This window comes from Calonectris borealis, chromosome 6 (assembly GCF_964195595.1).
Source record: "Calonectris borealis chromosome 6, bCalBor7.hap1.2, whole genome shotgun sequence".
Lineage (NCBI taxonomy): Eukaryota > Metazoa > Chordata > Aves > Procellariiformes > Procellariidae > Calonectris > Calonectris borealis.
In genome coordinates this window covers 25482280-25505562 of record NC_134317.1, presented here as the reverse complement: position 1 = coordinate 25505562, position 23283 = coordinate 25482280, and positions in this window count along the sequence as shown.

The window sequence follows — 23283 nt, the reverse complement described above, 5'->3', positions numbered from 1 at the left end:
TAGAGAAAGTAGCTATCTCTAAAATACAGTGTATTTTTTAAAACAAGGATGGAAAAAATATAGGCCAAGAACAGGCTCTAGCTGTTATGTTAATTTTGCTAGAGGCAGTGAGGATGAATTGGGCTTAAAATGTTTTTCTGGTCAAAGCAAAACAGGACTCCACAGTGAGAGCAATCCTATTGACATTGCAAACATAATCAGAATTCAAGACTTCACCTTAAAATATCTATTTGATAAAGTCTGGGTATTGTAGGTTGACATGATATTTTGTATGAGCTTTAAATTGTGTCAGAGATCTCTTTCTTCATGCATTTGTACCATATCCCTGTAGAGACGTTACAGTGTTGATACGTGACAACACTTGCACATTTGCATGTTGCAAAAGATGGTGTTTACTAGTGGCTACATATTTCCAATTAGCACAGTGCTGCATTTTTGTCTGCAGAAGGTGACTTACTTCCCCAAGACTGTAGGTTTCAACCAGGAAACAGAAAGAAATCTATTACAAATAAGTTAGTGGTTAGGTCCCCTTTGCCTCTTGAGGTAACAACATGCTGCTTTTGGGGCAAAGCAGGAGTACAATTTCACTACAATGATACCATATGTTTCAGACTGCTGCGTAGGAGATTCTCCCTGGTACTTATTATGTCCCAATAGTGTGACATAATAGGATTTGAGAAAGAGAAAAGCCTGTGACAGTAAAGACATTGATAGTTTCAGACTCCTCTATATGCTCAAAGAAAGTTGTTTTTTTTCCCCTCTTAACGTTAATGTAAAATTTGTAATCTGCATAGGCAATGCAATCAAAAAATCACTTGGGTACAAGAATAAATATAACATTTTTGTAATATGGTTGTACCAAGATAACTGTCCTTAAAAGTTACCAGATTTTCTACTAAGAATAGTCTATTGGTTTTTTACAAAGGGAAAGTTTAGACCTTCTCATGTCATCTAGACTTTTATACTGTGTTAGAAACAGCTGTTCAGAACATAATATTTCTGCAAGTTTTCCCATGCAATTGAAGCTTTTTTTCATCCAAACATAGGAAGGTCATACAAAAGACCTGAGCTAGGCAAAAAACCTGCTTATACTGACAGTAGCTAGAATGGAGAGAATGCAAGACCTGTGTCAAGTCCCCCTGGTTCTCGCAGCCTTTCCAGGTAGGAGGGACTGTTTCCTATTTAGAAATGTGTGGAAATATCTAAAGGAATCTGTAGTTTTTCCTTTCCATACTGGTCCAGAAGTACCATAACAGGTTACCTTGCTTATTCCAGGGTTCAATTCTGAAGGATTACTCACATAAAACAGGACTGATCTTGGCCATAATGGTTGTGTGCTGGTCTCCAGAAAGCCTGGCCAAGCAACCTTGAAGCTCAAAACTGGTTTAAGAGGAGTTTAGGTTGTTTGCTGAGATTGGCCTCTATGAATAATCAAGTCTGATGTTTTTACTGGTTGGATTCCCTACAGACTACATGAGGACAGAGAATTCCACAGAAAAGAATATGCAAACTGAATATATATCATAACTTAACTCATTGAATGCAAATTTTCCTGGCACCTCCTATTCAGAATTATCATGGAGTATACTGTCTGACTCCTGGGACAGCAAGAGCTACAGATTAATTTGGTATTGGCCAGAAGGCAGCTCCCCTCCTCTTTATTAAGGCTGCTGTGTTTCAGTTTTGTGTACATCTAGTGGAACGAAGATATAAACGGAAGCATTTAGTTACCTCCTCTGACTCATTTTCCAGATCTTTTTCCTGATGTGTCTTTGCTATAGTGGTCCGGTAGGCAGGTTACTTGAATGGGGTGATGGGAAGACTGTGTGTGGTTGTGAATGACAGCTCAACGTCATACCGAATGGCGTTGAAACAACATAGAGATTGATGTAGATGAGTCAGTGTACAAACTGACAACAGACCGTGGGATGTATGGTGTGTATGACCTTTGATATGATAAGCTACAGTACAGGGTTTTCATGCCAGTGAAATACACAGTCAGTATTCCCCACAGTGGGATACAAGACATTTATTCTCAGGAATGTGTATTTTTGCTGTTGCATACCAAGGCTGTTCAGCATAATGTGATCCTTTACAAAAAGAAAGAGGAAGTATCGAAATACACCCGTGGCAGTAATCCCCAGGGCCAGAGTGAACAGACCTTACTAGAAGAGGAGGGTAACTGCGAGCTCCACCATCGCAGCTCATGGGAAGTTAAAAGCACTTCTTCCTTTGTTTTCTTTTGATTATTGGGTCAGGAATATGCAAAGGTTATGTCAAACTTCTAGTAAGTAGTTGCCCACAGGAAAGTTGTGGCTTTTTTGATGGTTTCTGTGGTGTCAAATGCTAATTACAAGACTGGAGATGTAGTGTACATTGTTCCTTTCATCTTCAGGATATCCTAACATGTGCAAAGTAGCGAGTTAGATGCTGTGTTCATGGACAAAAGAATCAGCCACTGTGCACTCCCCAGACCTGGGAACAGTTTGCGTTTTGTGGAGCTGAAATGGCGATCAGGCCTCGAAATAGTCCCACATTTCAGTTCCTTCCAGAAGTCCTCTCTGGGGAAAATCCTGAAGTTGTTACCTGCTCTCGACGAGAATTCACGGAGACCTGCCTGTGCAGCCTCCGCAGGCATGTAGGCATTTCAGCCACATGTATCCCCTCGCAGCACTCGCTGCCTTTTACTGGCAGCCTTTGCAGAGGGAAGACGCAGCATGGTGATTGACGGATGGAGCCGCACGTCTCCCTTCATCTCAGAGCCACGTTCCCACTCGCCGTGCAGCCTCTCTCTGTCCTCGCTGTGCCCCTTGTGATGCTTCCTTGTTCCCTCCTCTTCAGCGGCTATGTCCCACCTCTCCTCTGCCTCTCCTAGCAGCACCACAAAATTGATCTGGCTCCGGAGCTCTGAAATACCAGCGAGGGATGGGGATGCTAGTCAGTTTGATTTCTGCCGCTGGGCTGACAGGGAAACAAAATGGAGGGGTGTGATGGGAGAGGGAGAGCATAGAAGGTGTAGGAGGAGGGCTAACATCAAGCGTGAAGGGATGGAGAAAAATCAGACAGCAGAAGAAAGGGGCTGTGAGAGATGGGGACAGAGCAGAATAGCAGTAGTGGGAAGAAATTGGAGCGTGAATAAAAACCTTTTTGCTAATTGCACAGGAGGTGGAGGGTGAAATCCAACAGGAAATGGTGTAAGTGGCTTTGTGGCAAGAGTAAGGGGAATAATTAATGGAGATTTCTTGTGAAATAGGAAGAGGAAAACTGACCTGCTCAAAACAAAGCAGGGAAAATTGGGAGGTATGGCAATTTCACAGAGTTCAAGTTTTCCTTATAGATCTGTCAGCAAGGGCTATTTCATACTTGGCAACATCAGCAGTATCAAACCTGAGAGTTCAAAAATCACAACTCTAGCCCCTCCAGACAATGAAGTTTTCTTTAATGTAATATATTTTGAGTTCTCTTTATATGTTTTCGATGCCTTATATACTTGAATCCTGCTTTCATGGGACTGAAAAATAATGTAAAAAATTATCTCTGTTCTTCAAGAAATCACCAGAGTTTGAGAATTGAAGCTTTATAAATTCACCACAACTGGCAACAAAATCGTGCGTGAGTTGGTATTTCACTGGACTGTGACTAACCCTGACCATATAGATGAGAACTCCTGTGGTCCAGGAGCATTTTATCATCTACATATTTGGTGGAAGTGGGTCTGTTTCCTGTTTGATCTGATGCTACAAGGGTAACTGAGGACTTTGCAGAGGACTTTGCAGCTCCTCTTCCTGAGGAGGAGTGGCAGTGAGCCAAGACTGAGGAGTGCCACAGAAGCAAGACCGTGAGTGAGGTGAAGGGATACAATCACAGGATAATCATGTCCTGGATGGATAGTAATACTGCTTTCCTAATCCATCTTTAAAGTGTGGTAAGGGAGTGGTACCTATACAGTGTTTTGATGTTAACATGGTAACACTGCCAAGACATTAATCTGCAATTATATTTTGATTTCATGACATCTTTTAATAACAGAGTGACTGTCCAGCTCTCCAAGGTTAAGTACCCTTGCACTACAATACTCCATTATCACCAGTATTAGGATTCCCTTATCCTGGAGACGTTCCTAGAATATCAAGCTGAACGAGTAAAACAAAAGTAAACCATAAAGTTAAGGATGGTCTTTAATAGCAATCATCAACCTTTACTCACTGGCGAAACTTCAACTGAATGTCCTTTTATTGGTAGCTATGTATGTAAGGAGTAATAGTTCTAGCTACTAGTGTTACTGCATACTTGGGAGACCATACAAAAGAATCCTTAGCTTGGAAAGCTCTTTCTACTATAGATGCAAAAGACTTCATCGGTATAAAATGCTCTAACAAAGGATCCCTTTTTTTAACACTTGGACTAGATCACTTGTCATGATAAATCTTATTTCTGGACAAGATAGAGATTGACTGAAGACACAAGCATGAATAATGGCAGGAGTGAAAGACCTTTAGAAACTTCTTTGCAGCCTCTGCTCCATGTGAGGGGAGAATTTTTCTCAGATAGACACCTAGCAGCATGGACATTTAAAATAAAATGCAGTGGAAACCCCACCCAAACCATACGCTTCCCTACATACGCACTCCCTCAAGAGAGGAGAATGAAGCAAAGATGATGGATGTTAGTCTTGTCAGTTAATGTGCTACTCAATGGAGTTTAAATGCTATGGGGATGAAGGCAGCTTAAGAGCTTCTATAGACTATGAAAGAATAATTCTATCACTGCCAAAGCATGTAACACCTGCTCACACAGGGGTTCTAACATCAGAAAGAAAGTTTCAGCAAGGTCATAAAAAAGCTTCACATTAGGGGAGCTCAGATATGATGATTTAAAAATCATGATAAAAGCACATTAAATAGAAAATCACAATAAAAATTGACTATCATGATGAAAGTTAGGCCCATTAATCTTCCTCGAATGAAGAAAGAAACAACCTAGCTGACATCAAATGCCTTATTAGAATAAGCCATCTTTAATTAGTTAATGGAAGCCAACTTACAATTGTGTTTGTTGGTCCATCCCTTATTTACTAATATTTATGGACTTGAGCCTGCGAGCTGATTTTTTATGAGATAGTGATGCCTGGTACCAGTACATACAGCGGGAAAAAAAAGACCAGCCCCTTCCATTCGCTGTAGTAGCCAGTGAGGATCCTCAGCATTGTTAGGATGGAGTCCTTTTCTGGTGCTCCTTGGAGAGACTCTGTTGGAAATGGAGCAGATAGATTTTGAATCAGTCAGATGAGGAAGGGGAAGAGGGAACTGAATCTAAACTTTCCACATGCCAGAAAAATCTTCTGATCTGTGAACTGTAATATATGTGGGGAGTGTTAAACACAAAAGCACACACAAAATGGAAACACCTGTGTATTTTTTTAAAAAGATCACATAAATCTGCTCTCATCAGTGTTTCCAAGCGATTGGAGGTAGGTGGCCCCTGCTCAGCATGCTGATGCTGGAGATCCCATCTGGAGGTGGCTGATTCTCGTTTGCTCTTCCAGACATTGAAGTCCTGCATATCGGGTCGAAGTACCAGGTCAGAGCCCGTGAAAGCCCCCAACTCCTCAGTGTCATATGCTCTTTTGGTTCTAGCCCTAGTCCTGTGGGAGTTTAAACATCCTCATTGTCAGTGCAAAACTCTTACATCCGTTTCAAATTACACAGGAAGATGACCATTTCATTAAGTCCTTCAGCGAGATTTATAGAGAGCCCTAAATACACTTCATGACTGATACTAGACACTAATTCCTCTAGGTTTTGTTTTAGAAAAGCCTACACTGTTATTACTTCTCTGGTCAAAGGTTACGCTTCCTGCTCTCCATCAATGCAACCGGCATGTAAGTGTTTTCAGATATTAGTCAGATCACCTTTTTGCAGAACCATACTGGTGAGAAGCTGCCTGTAACAGTTAGCAAAGTTAGACACAAAGATGCGTCTGAGTCTTCCTAGTAGTCAGGACTAACTATATACTTTCATAGTTTGAGAAATTGTGGGATTCTTTTTAATGTACCTCTGTCTACTCATACAATTATCATTAACCATCACACAGGTAGCCCATATCACAAATTTTAGAAAATTGTGTAGCAATAACCACCATTAATAAAACCTACAAAATAAGCAAAAATACATGTTTTTCCCCAGAAGAGTTTGTACGGTGTTGCACTGAATCCCTTCTGAGAAGGGGATAAGACTGTAAGTCTGCAGGAGCGGGCGAACTCCAGCATGAGAGCTAACACTCCGTGTTTAAGAATTTTTTTTAGAGTAACCACACGATCATTTGTCTTTTCTACTTGTTCTAGTTCTTTTCTTATTAGATGCTCAACTCTAAGTGTTCATCGCGACAGAAACCCAGTGTGTTTGAAATACCAGAGGGACGATGCGCTGGAGCTGAGCTACAGTTCTTAGACATCCACATCATCTCAGTTCATGAGTCTGGGGTGGTTTGAAATAATGTCAGCTCTGAAGACCACTTGTGTTAGCTGAGTAGCGCTCTCACTCTACCTCAGCTTGGACCATCTTGAAAAAAACAGCATCTTTCTGTACTGCCTTCTCTTTTGGTTCCCTGTCCAAGCTGGTGCAGCGTACTTTTTGCTGAATTCTGAAGAATATTTTCTTCTCCTCTCTGCACACATTCTTACTGAAGTAAATAAGTCCCTTATGGTAATGATAAGGCATGGCATCCTTTATGCCATCCTTTATGCAGCGGTGGCGGTAGTTCCCCTTTTCAATGAACTTTTTTTAAGGTAACTAAACAAACCTTTCCAGGCCCATCCACTCCACTAGCCACCTCACATTCTTCATCCCAGTTTTCATCTTTGTTTCTTCAGATAAATCCTCCAATCTTACATCATTCCCCTGGGGCAAACTTTGAAGGTCAACTAATTTAGCAGAGTGAAGTTTAATTTGCTGAAGGAGGGGATTATTAATTTGTTGTGGTTCCTTTTGTTGATTTTCCACGTTTCCTATATGCAAGTCACAGATGCATATGCAAAGGACGAGGGAATATTAGTTTCAAATATCTGAAATGTATATGTTGAAATGTATATGTTGAAATGTTACACTCATTTTGTCATTGGGGGTTTTTCGCTTTTTCAAATTCTTTGTGTTTCTGCTAGTGTCAGTTTGCTGATCCCAGAAACCATTGCTTGCATGAGCTCTGAGGTTCATTCCTGATAAAATCAGACAGCAGCTAAAAAAAAGAGTAATTTATACAAAATTAACTCCAAAAAGCATTATATTTTATGAAATATGTTTTTGGTGATTTAGTGTGGCAAGCTTAAGTCCTGATAGGACTTCAGCTGACAAGCAGCCAGTAAAGACCTCCAGTACCTTATGAAGTTGTATCTGATATAATCGTTATACTTCCAAATCTGTGATACGTGCCAAAGCTATAGACAAAGAGCAACCCCAGCTTTGCCTCGCATATGCCTCTGGGCTCATTGCGGCAGAGTTCATTGCTAGAACAGGGGCCTTTGGTGGGTTACAAGGAGTTTGGGTTAGAAAGCAGAGCTGATGTGTGGAGATAAATCGCAGCCCAGTGTGTTCTGTAAGTTTTGTATTTTGCTCGATCTCCAGCACTGCGAGACCTTTTTTTCCCAGACTGTTAGCTCTTCAAAGCAGAGACACAGTCTTTGCAGATTCTCACTTGGGGCCTTATCTGGCATGGCCCCCATGCTACTAGTCTGCATTTCAAAACAGGCAGTATATGACAAATCAGCTGCTTGATTATCCTTTCCTGTCCCCATGGGAAGCAATGTGGATCTCTGCAGAATGCAAGGAGGAGCGGCGCGCAGGGCAGCAGCACGGGCTGTGGCTGTGACGCTGAGCCCTCTGTGCTCTTATGAGCAGCAGCAGCAGCAGCAGCAAGTCACCATTCAGCGTGCGGCTGCGATGGAGAAGTCAGGTGTCTACCGAAGTTTTCCTAGTAGTGACGCTGCCAGTTTAACACACTTACTGATGCCTACCCAGTAGCATATACCTCCTCTGAACACAAGCGAGGCATCTTACATACACCACTCAAATAATTCTTTATTCCAGTTTATGTTCTTATACCAGCTTTTTCTGGTCCAGAGGCAATCAGCACAGTCCTCTATCTCAGAGTAGCAGTGACAAAAAACAGACTGTAGTTTTGTCCTTCAGCCACTGCCACTGCTTTTATTATGATAATCCCTGAGAATCCTAGGATATTAACCACAGGAGGGCTGGAGATACAGGATCACTGATGCTTTCTCTGCCATGGCTATAGAATTTGGCCAATACCTACATGATGTTGATGATGTCAACTTCTAACAGCATAATGACAGTATTAAAGGTGCAGTGTTAATGATCTATAAGCACACCTTACAGAAAAATAAGAATTTAAGAAAAAATCTCATTACAAACGCTTTTGTGACTGAAATTAATGAAAATACTGTATTAGTTGAAGGGAAGAGGTGACAAGATTGGTTTGTTTCATCAACATGAGCACAGATGAGAAACCTGCAAATAATAACAGCTGAAAGAAAAGCCAACAAGTCTGTTTTCAGGGAGAGGTAGGACTTCCAAACATTCAAGTTCAGATACGAACATGTGTGCATTTGATACTGAAGAATTCAAAAAAGAAAACCTTGTGTAAGGGAAGAATACGATATAGCTGGTCCTGTCTCCAGCTCAGAAATTCCATAGGAAGAAGACAACAAATGTTCTGCTGCAAGAGGAATATTTGGGGCTTACCACAAATACCAAATGACATCAGTGTTTTCAGTGCTGTGTTGACAGAAGTGCCAGTTGCTCTGAGTTGTATTTGCACGCCTCATGCTCATCATGATATATCACTACATAGATGTTTTGGAATTTCTTTAAAGTCATCTTTTTGAACTATGTTTTCAGAATCACAGACTTGCAATAAAACGGAAATGGTTTTGAAGTGAAAAGTGAATATGGCTAAGAATTTCTTGACTCACTACTCTGCCTGCCTACTTGAGTCATATTTAATTCTGCCTTAATTTTGACACAGTAAAAGAGGTCAAGAAATTTTCTGGGCTGAGTTTTATACTTTGTAGTTCTAGAAGCAGCACTGAAACACAGCTAACTGTAGCAAGTTATTCACTAATTTAAGACCCTTTTCTGCCAATCATGTTTCCCGAGAAACTGTTTGAGATCACCATACTTTATGATGATTTAGGTGACTTTAATCTCTGATAGTTTCATAAAGTTACCCACATCAGCTTGTAAGCAAGCATTAAGATGAAGTTAATTTGTTTGTTGGCGGTTTTTTCCTTGATTTCTCCAGTCCATATAAACTCTTGTACTGTCCTTACCACACTATCTGAGAACCACCCAAAAGTGCGTCAAACAACATGACTAACATTTCACATGTGGTTTGTTCTTTCTTCAGTCCTCTCCTCGGGGAGAAAATTGCATGCATAATGGAACATTTTGCTTTGGCAGAGTTTTATTGTTTAATTGTTGCTTTTTTTAAAAAGTCTATGGCGTGTGTTTATTTGAAAATTGAAGCATTATGTCCTGTACTTAGTGCAGAAGTTGGTGAAACTTGTGCTGATGTTTGCTACTACAAAAGCTCATTCTTGGCTGACTCTTGAAGTTTTGGGTCCTTCAAACCCAAACATTGTCCACTTAAAGACATGGCCTAGTGTCTGAAACTTCACTAGCTATCCTCTAGGATAGGAGTTCAGGATAGGCAATAGAGGATTGGTCTGACGTGCTTACAATAGCACAACCGTGGGTTACTTCAAATCTTTCCATGCCATCCTTTCTGATAAATATGAAAGTATTGTGGGATCTTCCTTTGGTTCTTAACGTTTTGTCTGCTTGGTATGTCAGGCTTCTGTTCCATATTCTGCAACCACCTGGTGAGCTTCTTTTGAAGCAATGTATTGATTTTAAAATTGCTCTCTTGACTTCTTCATCATTGTCCATTTTTATTTAATTGATTTTCTTTCTACATAAGGTTCTGGAGCCTCTGTGAAGTAAAAGGGGGAAAAAGGGCAAACAACAACCACAGCTGGTTTCTTACTTCTGGCTAAAGATCCCATGGCATTTCTCAAGGATAAGCTGATAATGCTAATTTTCTAATCAAGTTCTGTTTGGTTAATGATGTTTTTGTCCCCTGTATCGAAACTATGACTGGATCTGAGGCATCAGTATTCTCTTGCGTTGTGTCTTTATGGCATGTTGTATGATGCTGCTACGTGTTGTTAAAACATTTTATTGCTCTCCTCTTAGGAATTGTTTATGCCAGGCAGAGCAGCTAACACGCACATGTTTGTGTGTACAGCACCCACACACATTCTCACTCATACATAGTCAGTAGTTAGTAATAAAAGCACTTTGCTGCTAAATAAATTGAAAATAGTATTAATGCAATAAATGTCCAAGCAGGATTGATTCTGTGTATTTTATAGCACCTGCTATTGCTCTCTGTTTTCAAGCTACTAATACGTTCAAGTCTGCATAATATTGTTATTTCCAGATGCAATACTGGAGTTTGAGAGTGCCAATATTGGCTTGTTTTATTTAGTATTAAGTTTAGGCAGAGATTAACCACTCAGTATGTGAACAATATCTTGTAGTCTACATTTCTAATGTATGTGTTAGTTATTTTCAGTCACTTGTATCCTTTTCCTATCAACTGCAGAATCTTCTATTCCTTGAATTTAGTAAAAACTACGGAAGCTCAACATCAAAGATCAAACGTAGGTGTTACGAGGATAGCGATGACTTTAAAATTATGAAAACCTACTACACTAACTCTGTAGTAGGAGAAACGCCTTCTTGTTCCCCTCTTTGATTTCTGTTACATTAGAGGAGCATAACATGCCATTATTCTGTATTTACTCTTTCTATCTAGTTCATTTACAAACATAAGGCACAAGAAAGCAGCGATTAGCGTATATAGGTATGGAAAGACATGTTACCAGTTAATGTAATGAAGCAGCATAACTCATTCTTTGTTGTCTACATTATGTAGAGGGAAGCAAATGTGCATTAATCTTGCAGAAAGCAGGAAATTGAGATGTATGGAAGGGAAGAGTGATATGATACATGACCCCATCCCCCAGCCTCACAGAGCTGGCAACAGGTCCATTTTTGAATAATGTATATTTTGACAGACATGTCATTTGACAGGCAGGGCTGACCAGAAGGGATGTAAGGAAGCAGCTACTTATTAGCAAGAAAAAGGAGGGAACAAAGCGTTATTACATCTAATGCAAAGCATCCGCTAATGTGGAGGTGCTGGCTAACTGACAGGTTTCAGAGAGCAGCCATCCATGGGGAGTTGTCACTGAGCACCGACGTTTCTGACGGGTGGTACATCCTGCAGGCGTTGCTACCAAGGCTAATGCTGCTCAACATAGTTCGGTCCCAGCTTCCTGATAGCCCTGCTCTGCACAATTCCTGCACGGAGAGACACGGACGGGGAAAGGTGGAGGGGATCTCCTGTCCCTTGAGAAGTGCAGGTCCTAGGCTTGTAGCCTGCTTGCCATCTCAGGAGAAGCTGTCTGCAGTTTGTACTGGGGCAGAAGCAAAGACGCTACCTGTGCAAAGAGCAAGGGTGCAGGCTCAACAGCCTGCTGGGGCAAGGGCAGCCAAGGGGCAAAACTCGTGCTGAGAGTAGAGAAGCAGAAACAGCTCCCGGCTCCTCCACTTGCCGTGCATGATGTGTACCCATGCTGCGCATGTCCACATGGCTCACAGAGGGAGACAAACTCATTCAAAATCCACTGTGCCAAGTGGAGCAGCACTTGCACGTTTCTCCCTAAAACTCTGGCTCCTGGCGCGCAGGACCAGCTTGGCACTTGCTGTGCCAAGGCAAGCAAGACAAAAACCTGGAGTCTGCTCAGCTGGTCCCCATCAGAGCCGAATCTTGGCATCCTTCTTCTGTCACCCTTTCCCCAAGGCACAGCATCACGGCAAGGTCACAGAGGCAGTATCTGGGGCACCACTTCCCTGCTGCACTCCAGGCTCCTCCAAGAAGGGGTGGCACATCCCTGAGAGCATTAGTGCTGCTTTGACAGGCCTGAACTCTCAATTCCTGAGATCTTTTGCAGGGCTGCAGTCCCTTCACCAGACACTGCTTTGCAGAGGGAAAACAGGAGCTGAGTGGGAGCTGGTCCCCACACTGGCATAGCTTCATTTTAACCCCTCTTCTGTTGCCAGGGGTGCAGGTTGGTGGAGGTGGAACATGGGAGTGAAAATCACGACCTTTGCAATCACAGCACTGATTCGTGGGCTCTGTTATTCTGCACTGGCCAAGGCAGATGTTGCTGAAGGGGCCCACCATATGCTTCTGCTTGATTAAATTTCAATTCACAAAAATGCTGCATATGACATTTATATATACTTTTATGTACATATATATATTTACACATATTTTGAATTGAATAAGGTCATAAAAATGAAGATTAAACATAAAAGGAAAATCACAGAAAAGGCAACTCCAGCTGATGTTCACCAGCCTTGCATGCTCAATGCTACTTTTTTAGCTGCTTCCTATTTTTCCACTGGTTGTCACTTAAGGAAAGTTAAAATAATTTTTCTTTATTATGAGTCTCATAAAAAATGATCATTGTTTATTTCATTGCTGGTTTATTTCCTTTTCTCCTCTCAGCTCTGTTTTTTTATACCTGACTTGATTTTAGATTTAGTTTGTGGGAATTTATTTTGCTTTTCTATTTCCCCAAATTCCAAAGTGCTTTATACTTAAAAGAAATCAGCTAGATCCTTCCACGGTAAAAGATACTTATGTTGCCTAGGTAGTCTCATACTCAGGCAAATAACATGTAATAAAAATAAATCCATATGGAGAAAAATGATGCTTATGAAATCATAGGCATAAGCACTGGGTAACTCTAAGCCCTTGTGCTGGCTGTAGGTAACAGATTTTTACATTTACTTTGTTATTAATTATTTTGGGGCTGTTAACTGAGAAGTGTGGTTCAGTTTAATGACACACAGGACTAGGCTTTGTTACTTTCCTTGATTTTGATCGTTCCGCTCTCCTTTCTCTTCTTCCATTTTCCCCATAGGTTCCCTCACACCAGGACAAAATCTGCAGGTCTGCACTGTTTTGCTATGGAAAAACTCTTTTTCAAAAGCCCCTGGATGATATTTCCAGTCACTTTTTTGCCACGTCATTTTGTCTCCAGCTGCCAGAAGAAATTTGAAATGCATCATAGTCACTACTCAAACTGATAACATGTGAGAGGTCCAGAAGAAATCGCTTATAAAATTTCTGACACAGTACGTCTTGTAATGCTGCTCTGTGTCATGTTCCATAGTTTTATGTCCTAATCTGACATTATGAGATTACATAATGCATTCGATCTTTAAACAAGTATTCCTTTGAAATGTTTGACAGAGTTATGGCACTTCAGGTATTATTTCTTATTACGGACAGATAGGTCAAATCTGCAAACAATTTAATGGCCATACATCGCTACCCTTGTCAAATCAATCCTCCTAGCAAATGTCCTATCAGCGGTACGAACATTTAGAAGCCTAATCCTTTAAGGTGCTAAACATACCGGTCCTCTTAACTCCAAGTGGAGCTGAAGGCTCTCAGCACCTCGCTGGAGAAGGGCTCCAATTAGCCTACTTTTATAGTAATCCTGAATGCATGGACTTCCTGCACGTATATTACGATTCAAACTGCCCTTCAGATTTACTTCATTGAAACCTGAGAAGAAGCTATGCAACCATGGACTAAAATGGCTCCATATGCTTCTTGGCTCCAGTATGTGCTGAGGATTTCTTTTTTTCTTTCTCTCAGCTGAGAATGCTGCTATCAGTTCTGCTGAGCTTCAGAGAAATGTGGTGTTCTCATTAACACTTTAACCCTGATCCCAAATAAATTACCTCACGCCACCATTTAGCTGAGCAGCAGCAGGCAAATTGAAAGGATTTGAGGTGTCAAAAGGGGACCAAACTTTACCCCTGAATCCTAGGAAAGAAGTGTTTCCTTGTTTAAAGAGTTGGAGGAGAGATCAGTGCCTGAAGTGTACACAACCTTGTGGAGCGAACATTGATATGATTAATCCTTGAACAGGTTGTCCGAAGAAGGCTTGACAGATCTGTTAGCTTCCTTTATTGGAGCACTGATTGTGTGCCTGTATACGTTCGCTGAAGTGCTATCCATACGGGGAGACCATTGGTCTCTCATTTTATCTGGCTGGCTGTGTAACTCAAGGGTACTTCCTCTCTGACTCATCCAAACAGACAAAAGACCTAATGAGGGAAAGAAAGATTGCACTAAGAGCCAGATGCTGGACCTGTAACATTTGCAGGGCACTACTTCTACTTTTTTGAAGGTATCATGGAAAGAGCAGCTTTCATTTCAGGGAACTGTAACAACTGCCATATTCCTGCTTCTCCCCAAAGCTGCCACTTTCATACCTCCTCCCTGAAGACGTATCACAATATCTTCTGATGTGCTGTGAAAGTCATAAGACACTTTCACCTCCTCTCTGCATAGTGCCCGGGCCAGGAAAGCACACCAAGGGGAAAGCCAAAGCAAATGGCAACCCAGCAAACATGTCCTGCCCCCATCTCCCACTGCTTAACCAATACCCTTTGGACATGTTTCTCTGTGAAACATTTCAGATATGCAATGCGGAGCTGAGGAGAAGGAGACAGGGTCATGACCAAGAAGTTTGAGAGGGAATGCGTGCGCCTGGGAGGCCATGGGCGGTGCAGTATGTTCCCTCAAGCCTCATGCAGGTGCACTGAATAAATCAGCCCCAGATTGCTTTAAAGTATGCACGAATTTTTTTGTAGCCAGGGGAGCATGTAGTAAGGGTGTCTGGGAATGAAAGGAGGGTCAGCACCAATGCTGTATTGTTACGAAAATTAACAGCCTAAATCAGGGAGTGTACAGTGATTGTAAGGAATGGTCTTGGAGCACCAACTGAAAGAGGAAGATGATCAAAATGCAGCTTTGGAATTGGACCTTGTTCTTAAGCCAAAGTTAATAGGAATAAGAGCGCTGAATATGCTGACTGCAAATGATGATTTGTTTCTGACTCTGCAGAGCCCCGCTGTGAAGAGCCCTGGAGCCATGACATATTAAAAAAAGGAAAAAAAAGACTTTTAAATTGGCACAGAGAAAATAAATTCCGTGTTCTAATGCTGACAGTTTAAACATGTAATTTTTTTTTTTCCAGAAGCCACTAAAATAAATGCTGTAAATAAATAGTTTTAAATATTTCTTCACTGTAACATGGTGTTCCCGCTTGCTGGGAAGGTATTTGTGTTCATGGAAGAGCCAAATCAATATGCGCTTATTCCAATATAAATATTCAAATATTGCAATATAAAAGTTCGTTTTATAATAACAGATTCCTGATGAAGTAGCAGTTAGCTGTAATACCACACTGGTGTTGAGTAGTGATGTCAAAGCTGATTTTACCATTTAATGGGAATGAATCAGCACTAAGTGAATAATGGGAAAGCACATTACATTTATGTAATTCCTCCCTATTTACCTCTTTCTTCTGAAGTATTGTTCATTGTGTTTTCTTCTTGCTATTCCAGTTTCTTACAGCAGTATGAACTCCTCATATATTGACTGAGTCTGTGTACAAACATGCATGTACATACATACTATCCTTAAGCTGATTTGAATAACTTTGGCTCATGAACAAGTCTCTCAGGAGTGCTCAGTAAGTCTCAGTAAAGGCACACTCTCAAAACAGAGGAAGTTTCTTATTAAATGTTTCCTAATTTGTTAAATAATTCTGGGTTCTTTTAGGAAGTTCATAAGAAGGGACATTTCAGAAATGAGTGTAGTGAAATTAGAGCATTTTAATACTGTTTCTAATACATAGAAAGATATATCATCTTATTTCTGCTTTTCTCATATAGGTGTTGGCATGGTAAAAATCACCTCACATTTGTAATTATAAGACCGTGGTTTGAATTGTTTATGGTTCTCTAAAACCTTAATCAGAACAGCTGAGATTTGCTGTGGCTCAAAATCATTTTCTGAATCAAATAAAAATGTTTAACCATTTCTGATAACAAGTTGAGAGAAAGATAGGTTGGTTTGTTCCTGTTAAAAAAAATTAAACATGTTGAAAATCTTTTCCGTGCATTGTCACAGGAAAGTTGTCAGGATACTTGTTCTGCTACTCTGTCTGTTCCTGTTCTTGTGAAAAAATCTACCACACTTGGCAAAGCCTCCAACAAGAGCAGGGTAAAAAAAAACCTTCACAGTAAACCGGTAAAGAAATTCAGTTTGTATGAGCTTCGAGATTCAGGAATGTTTACTAATGCAGTCTCTGCGGATGCCACTCCACTAGTCACTCCCCGCGTCTGTGTCTTGGCAAAAGCATCATTGCCAGAACACAAGCGGGCATCTCCTGCACAGTGGCCACGGGGCCCAGACCCTGTGGTGCAGCTGCATTTTATACAAGCTATAAATTATTTAGAAAAGTATGTCTTAATAAAGAAATTTATTTGTTACAATAATTTGGGGATTTTTAATTTTTATTCTCAGAACTGAGGAACATGATATTATATTGTTTTTGGTTTAATCCCTTATAAATAGTACTCAAAATTGTGTATAGGTATCATTTTCAACTAGCAGAGCACTATGGTGTGTGCTTAATTTTAAGTGTATAAGTAACTTCCACGGAAGTTAAATGGAATTTTAAAAAGTGTACTTTGAATGTTTTGCCAAATATGAATAGATATCCAAGGAGTACCTCAGTCAAGTTTACTTGCATTCCCTTAAATATAAACAAAGCAATTACTTTAAAGTTATATACACAGGTACCATTTCTGCAATTGCAATCATCCATAACAGCAAAATGTATCCTATGGGCTTGAGAAAATGTTTGGCAGTTGAGATTCTCTGCACGTTACACAGTCAGACAGATTATCTGATGGTTTTGGCCATACAAATCACTGAGTCCTAAGCCTATGATGACTATAAGTGAGAAACAATTTAGTAAGGAAATGCTTTTCCACTCACAAATAGCCAGAAATACCACTTCACAGATATATTCAATAGAACTGAGCCACGTGATTAAACTTTATCTTTCCTTTTTCTTTGTATGATCTACTGGTTGATCACTAGTCTACATGGTCACGCAGAAATATGATATCATTAAGTTCCTGAGTGTACCTGTCTGTATCAGCTCTCACATATCCAGTTACAAAGGCTATTGTCTGAATTCCTGAAAACAAGATCTCAGTGAGGGGTTTCTTTTGTTGGCTAAGTAGCCATGTCTCTTCCTGGGGAAATGTGGAAGTGCATGTATACCCTAGGGAGAATTTCTTAAGGGATGCATGACCAAGAAGTTTTCCTTCTATATTTCCAGATAGATGAAGCAAAGAAGGACCAACAGAGAGTCACAGCCTCAGAGCTGCTGGCAGGAGGCGACCACTGGGTCTCTAGTCCAGCCTCCTGCTCCGATCAGGACTATTGCCATCTCCAGATCAGGCCAGCCATGGCTTTATATAGTCAAGTCTCAAGACCTCCAAGGATGAAGATCTGACAATCTCCCTGGATGACCTGCCCCTGTGCCGCACCACCTCCAGGGGCAACATAGCCGTGCCGCTATTCAGCAACGTGCTCAGTTAGAGCCAAAGGCCCAAGGAGGTCACTGCCAGGTGGCTTAATGGAGGTTTGTAATTCATTTATATTCAAATTGTCTACTGGCTCCCAAAGAGAAGTAGCAAATCGGAAAGCAGGCACCAGGCTGGCTTGTCATTTTTGTTGCCTTAGTTTTGTCTTTTCTGAGACTTTCACTTGCTAGTGGAGGTCTCCCAAAAACAGAAAAGTTTGCCACAGAAGCAAACCTAGACACTGCACTTGAAGTGGGGTGAGACCGAGTCTTGTATTAGAGGGTCACACTGAAGTACTTCTACGGCTAGATCCAGCATCGCCTAGCAAGAGATTGTATGAGCCACGTAGAGCAGATTCTAGTCTGGAGTTCCATTTAGCTAGAAATCTGTTGTGATCCTGAAGAGCTTAGAAATGTAAGCATTACATTCAAATGTGATGTTGGAGCAGGTTATTGCTTGCAAGTTTGTTCCAGCCTGCAAGCTTGCTACAGCTTGTGAATTTAATTTTAGCTCTGGAACTTGCTCCAGTTTTGTAAGGTTACTGAAATCCTGGGAGAAGCCAGATTTCTTACATGCACCAAGAATAGCATGACAGTGTTTTCTTAAGAATTAAGCCCCCACCGAAAAAGTGCCCCCTAACACCAAGGGCTTGAACCAGATTTTCCCACCTGTCAAACACATGCTAGGCCTAGGCCATTGCTATTTGATAGCAATTATCCCCCCACCCCTTTCGTCCCAGCAGCTCCAGCTTAGCTACAAGGATTTAATTAGTGAGTTTTTCCCGGCCCCAGAAACCAGGAGCCACAAGGAAGACCAGGAGCCAAAGCTGCTTGATGCTGTGGTTTATACTGTGCCCTGCTTTGCTTTGTCTCTGCTGCCCGCGTTGTCAGTAAAACAAAAAAAGGGGTTTTAAAAGTTAGAGCAGCATTGGTTCCTTGCAAAGTATTTGTATTTGAGCTTATTGAACATTCATTATGTATCAGACACTCAGCCTTGTAAAATTGATCCAGGAAAGGCTCACCGCATCAGCTGGGCTCCTGCCTTGCTGGTTGTGTGTTGGGGAGGCAACAGTCAGCAGCACAGCACAGCAAAAGCACAGCAAAAGCTCTCTGAAGCAGCCTACCAGCAAGGGCATGATAATAGCTCTTTTCCTGACCATTAATTCAGACATCATGCAATCAGTCAAATGAATCTGTCCTCCTTTGCGGCTCTTGTGGAGATTGCTGTCCTCTCAGCTCCAATGAAAGGGACCCCGACTCGGTAGCCTGTGTCTTCCTTTAATTAGAGCCGGTGATAACCCACGGACCGGCTCATTTTGCCAACGGCCATATATCACATGGCCGTCGCTGCCTCGTACCAACAGATTGCTGTCTATCAACAGAGCACCTTTGATATGAAGACAGCGAGCATGGGAACACCCCGTGAGACCACAAATACAGCTCTTGTAGCCCTCCTCTCTGAGCCTGTCTCACACGGCCTGGCTGGCTTTTCATGTGATTCCCAAGCTTTAATTTCGATCCCATGTCAGAGCTGAAAGTGGCATGTTGGCCTTGAAAGAGCCCTTTGAAAATGACTGTGTAGGCAGTCTCGTTTCAGCGCCGAGCTAAACTGCTCCAGAGCAATCTGCATTTTAAGGAGAAACAGCTTTGGCAGTCCATCAACTTTCCTCTGTTTGTTGCTGCTGCATATTTTATGTCACCACCGTATTACAAAATGAATACTCCATATTACAAAATTAATACTGGAAATATTTCCTCTGCATTTTATGGACTTTATTTGTGCTTTGTTTTCACACGATTGTCTTACTTTCGTCTCTAGAGAATTAATAGTATTATTATCAAGGGCAAACAAGCCTGGAATCAATCTGATTTAATGTTTAATTATTACTTATGATGTTTTTTAGATTACATACCAGCACTGTAGAATGCCGTTTTACAAGCTAGAACAGAGAGATGCGCAGTAAGCTGGGACACTGGGATTACTCTGAGACTTCATCAGTGAGGTTTTTCAGCAGTAGCATCAGCCATTGCGTGGTGTGAGGTTTAGTTTAAATTGCCGTTGCTCTAATCGAGGGAGCAGGCACAACACTTGGACAGGAAGCTGAAAAAATAATAAAAATTTTAAAGCTGAGCTGAGAGCACCCACCTGGATAATTTCATATTGAGCGCAGCTCAGGCCTCCCAGCCTTCCTCTTTGGCAGCAGCTGTTGTCTGGAAGGTTACGCAGAGCGACTGCTATGAAAAGGAATAAAAAAGGAGCTGAAAGAAGATTACTGCACATGTGTTTAGTATCATCTGTGTAAAAGCGATGGAGTATTTCTGTGGCTTCTTTTGAAAGCTGACAGGGTTGGGTTTCCCCTTGAGCGTACCTGGCTGCCTTGCCTGCAGAAATCCTGAACAATGCAGATGAAATTTTGGCCTCTCTGAAGTTCACAGATAAACTGCAGTTGGCAGTGGGAGGGAGGGGGTGAGACTCCGATTTCCCCCTAGTCCTTACTTTCTGCCTGCCCTGGGAGCAAGGGCAGGGATCTGGCTATGTCAAAAATCCCCTTGGCACAGGGCACCCGCACGAGCTGGGCGGCTGCAGCCCTGCCGCCTGCCTCGCTCTGCAGCCGTGAATTCAGGAAAGGGCTGTGCTGAGGAGCCCTGTGTCAGCGAGACGGAGCCGGCGTGGCACACAGCAGTGCTGAGGCCTGCTTTGAACGCTGAGGATGACCTGAAGATGTTCAGTGCAGGCCTGTGAGCAATCCCTTCCTAGGAGGACAGTGATAGTGCACAAGCGAAAGGGCTGTCTTCATGGTGTAGGGCTCTGCAGTAGAGGAGAGGACACATGATAATCTTTTGAGATCATTTCCAGGCTTCCTCATTTGTGTATGTGGTGAAACCCTGATGCTCAGCACTGTGTAGGCATCAAAATCCGTAGCAGGGCAGCACCATCCTGTTGAAGACGGGCTTGCAGGCCCAGGGGTAGGGCTGTCCTCAGGGGCTTGAGTTGTCTGCGTTATTCAAGAGTGGGGAGGGAGCTGAGGCTGTGTCAATTTCTCAGTTTCTACTCCCTTTACTCAGAAGAAAAAATTACTTTTATATTTCTCTTTTTCTCTTCTTCCTTTTTTTTTTTTTATCTTGAAGAGTGATGGTAATAGTGGAGCTAAAGGGTGACTAAACATTGAATGCAAATTGTTTAATTTAAAATAGGGCTTATAACCTCCCGGCAAGTTCCAGACAAATTGTTCCTAAAAGCTCCTTATTAAACATTGCTTATTGTTGTCCACATTTGAAATTTAGTTTACATAAAGATTTTGGAGTAGTGCTAAATAATTACATGGCAGGATAATCTGTTCTTCTTATATATGGTTATAATCATTTTAAAAATCTATCCATGGAGTAGTTCAGGAACAACTATTCTTCAGCAGCTATTTTGGGTCAACTCAATGCATAGTCTATTAGAGGTATTACTTCTGCTGCAGAGTAATGAATCATATTTGCAGTCAGGAAGTCACTTGTGTAATTGTCACTAAATATAACGAATACAGGGCTATTTAAAGGGTTTCAGGGTTGTCTGATGTTCTGGAAGATGCTGTTTCTCTGGAGAGGAAGGGTAGAAGCCCCTTATTCCAGCTGCTCTCAGTGGTTTAATATGGAAGAAAGGGAGCTATCAGGATTTGTGCAATGGGATATTGTCGCATGTTTGCAATTCCTGTGTAAAGTGAAAAGGGGGGTTCTTAATTCGGAAAATTGACCTGTAAGCTGGGTATAAAAGTATAGCAGAATTCCTCTGCATATTAAAGCCTAGCTTATCAGTTTTAAAACCATTCCTTTTGGTTATTTATTCTGAGTCCTGTGTTAACACAGGACTAAACCCCATATTGCAAATCAAAGCAGACACTCTGAAAATACTCTGATTGTTGCAGACAAATTCCCTGGTGCTTCATTTGACAAAAAGATGGATTAGAACAAACTCCAGAGTGTTATTATTACCACCTACATGAAAGATTGTTTCTTTTATTTGTATTAATTACTGATTAGTGCTTTCTGTATCTTCAGCTCTTTCACATGTTTTGAATGAGATGTATTGCTTTCTATAGTTTCTTATCTAAAGGGAACCCTGACAGAAAACTGGTATCTCAGCCACTGTGCACAAGGAAGTCATTGATGTGCTCAGATTGTACTTTAGGGAAAACCCTGGGTGAGATTCTTGGAGAGGTAAAAATAAGTTCACAGATAATACTGCAGATAGCTAATTTTCCACCCAACATGAGTAAATATGGTAATTAACATTAAATTGGAGCACAGAAGGAAAAAGGAGCTGAGTGTGTAGGGCTCCTTGGGCGTGTGGTGGTTGGGGAGCAGCCCAGAGGTTGCAGCAGTCCTGGCTGCAGGAGGGGAGCCGGGCAGCCCCTCGCTGGACGGCTGTCTGACTGGGGCAGGGCTGCCCAAACAGCTCCTCCAAGCAAGCTGGCGTTGCTGACATCGTCTGCCTGTGGTAACACTCGGGGGGGGTTATTTATTTGGAAAGAAACACAACGGAGTGGCTCCTACCCCAGTGAATTTGCATGCTAACTGGGATGGAGAAGGTGTGAGAGATGTCCTAGGCAAAGGCTTCATGGGTAGTTTGACCTCTTACTGCCCGGTCAAACATTGCAGGTCAACAGCAACCCTGGGGCTTGTACCTGCTAATACGGCTATTGGTCGTTACAGCCTGGTCGTTGCAACGATCTCAGCTGGGAGGGCCTTCTCCTACAAATCCTCTTGGTCTCACAATTCAGGATGAGCAAAGGCCTTTTCTCTGCCTGGGAAAAGGCACTAGAAGAAGAAGCAGTTACATAGGTAGGTGGAAGAGGTTGTGCTTAATGTTACTGAGCCCTTGTTTAGCCTGTGGAGATCTCAAAACAGAAAAATCCAAGGCAGGTTGCCAAGAGTTAAGACTGCACTTCAGCATCCTACCTCAAAAGAAAAAAAGGGGCTTCCTGAGGTTCAGGAGTCTGGCTTTCATACGTTTTGTGCATAAAAATGATCACAACATCTTGGATGCGAGGAAGCGAGGCAGTTATTTAAGGTATCAATTAACATGAGACCAATATTTTGTCAGGTTACTGCATGAAATTCAGTGGTGAGCCTTTCATGGCCCTGGTTAAAAAAGGTAGTTTTAAAATAGCCCGTTGTACGTCATCAGCTGATCTGTCATTTTCCATAATTCATGAGCACTGGGGCAAGATTAGACAATGGAGTCTTGGGTGAGGATTCATTAATTTCCTCCATGTTTTTAGAAATGTCAGAGATGTAAAGCTGAGAATAATAAAAGTCAAACTCCTTAGATATATCTACTGTGCTAGGAAGAATATTACTCTGAGCATCTCTGATAGTATACAGTGTCTTAGTGTGCATGTGCCTTTAATTGGTATGCAAGGAGTTTATCTGCTTTACTGCCTGCACTTATCAGAAAAGATATAAAATGGGATGGTGATAATGGCTGCCTTCAAAGAAAAAGATATGTTCTTTCAAGGGTGTAAGTGCAATAAATCTTTCTAGTTTAAGGGCTCACTGGAAGCAGGAAGATTCTGTTCTGCTGACAACTGAATGTGGGGAACTTTCCCAGGGGAAAACAAATCATGTTTCTCTATTCAAAATATAGTAAAAAGTCACTGAAATGTAGTACTCCAGAATGTATATTA